We start from the raw sequence: 1,743 nt of genomic DNA, 5'->3' as shown, positions 1-1,743 counted from the left end.
TCCCCATTCGGATTTACCACATTGGCATTAGCATTATTTGCCATAGTGGATTCTGCAGCCTTGCAAAGTCTTGCTTGTTGTAAACGTTGCCTGAATATTCTTTCAGGTTCAGGATCAAAGTCTAAGAGCTGTTCTTTGTCTCTATTCCTGCGCATACACAAGCAGAGAACAAGAAAAAAAATGGGACTCTCTACGTCAGAGTGCAGAGAAGTCCCTGTGAGGTAACCTGTGTAAAATAATAAAATAAAAATACTAAATAAATAACCAAAAAAATTCGAAAAAAAGAAAAAATTAAACAGAAAAATTAAAATAACATTAACTGAGTAACAGCAAACTTAAATTCAGAAATTAAGAAAAGAAAAATATTAATACTAAAACATTTATTTATTTTTTATTTTTTAAAGCAAAAACAAAAAAGAAGAAATGAAAAAGAAGGAACAGGGGAGGGGAACAGGAACAAAAGAAAAAAAAATGTAACGGAAAAGAAAAAATAAAACGTAAAGGAAAAAAATTTTTTTTTTCGAAAATACTAATAATAATAAAAAAAATTTAATTAAAAGAAAAATTATCTAATCTAAGCAATCAAACAACGAATAGTTGTCAATCACAGTCAAAAACTTGGTGCGGTATTTACAACCACACTTACTAACCGGCAAGTGCACCGGGTCGTACCAAGTAATACCTTACGTGAGTAAGGGTCGATCCCACGAGGATTGATGGATTAAGCAACAATAGCGTTTGATAGAATTAGTTAGACAAATAGAAAATAGTGTTGAGATGCAGTATAAAAGACATTAAACAATATAAAAAATATTAAAGATAGGCAGATAAATAAGTTGGAAATAAAATATGGAGAAGATAGTTAAGGTTTCAGAGTTATCTTATTTTTCGGATTAATTTTTCTTACTAACTATTTTAATCATGTAGGATTTAATTTATGGCAAACTATATGTGACTAGACCCTAATTCCTTAGACCTTCCTAGTCTCCTCTAAAATTCATCAACAGCCAATTCCTTGGTCAATTAATTCCAATTAGAGGGTGATAATCAAATTCCAGTTTATATGCCACAAAAATTCTAATTACCCAAAAATAAAAGGATTATATGTCACGTATCCCGTTAAGTCCAAATAATTAAAATTTAGGAGAAATAGTTTTCAAGCTGTTGTTCAGGTAAAGAGCTTTTCCAAGTTTTACAAGAACTCAAATAGAAAGAGGGTCATACTTCCGTTTCACCCAAATTCATAAAATAAAGAGCGAAAACAATTCTTAAATTATAAATCCATACATAAATTAAAATAGAAAAAGCAATAAAATCAATCCATAGAAATAGACAGAGCTCCTAACCTTAACAGTGGATGTTTAGTTGCTCATGGAAAAGAGAAAATAAGGATTGTAAATTGGGATGGAATGGGATCCTCCCCAGGACCTATCTACAAAGGAAGGAAAGCTTCCCCCTTTTATAACTAATCCTAATAATTTAAAAATCAAATATCTAAAATTAAAATTAAAATAATATCTTTTCCTAAAATAAGATTTGAATTTAAATTCGAATTAATTAACAAGTCTTCAGCTGATGGGTGGGGACCACTTGATTTGTCCATTCTGCAGCTTCTAATTTGTGATTTCTGGGCTAAGAACTGGGTCAAAACAGCTCAGAAATCGCCCCCAGCATTTTTCTACATTTTCTGCACGTGGCGCATGTGACGCGTCCGCGTCGTCCACGTGTTCGCGTCATTTGTGC

The sequence above is a fragment of the Arachis hypogaea genome, chromosome 13, assembly GCF_003086295.3.
Source record: "Arachis hypogaea cultivar Tifrunner chromosome 13, arahy.Tifrunner.gnm2.J5K5, whole genome shotgun sequence".
In the NCBI taxonomy this organism is placed as follows: Eukaryota; Viridiplantae; Streptophyta; class Magnoliopsida; order Fabales; family Fabaceae; genus Arachis; species Arachis hypogaea.
This window is presented reverse-complemented; position numbering follows the sequence as displayed.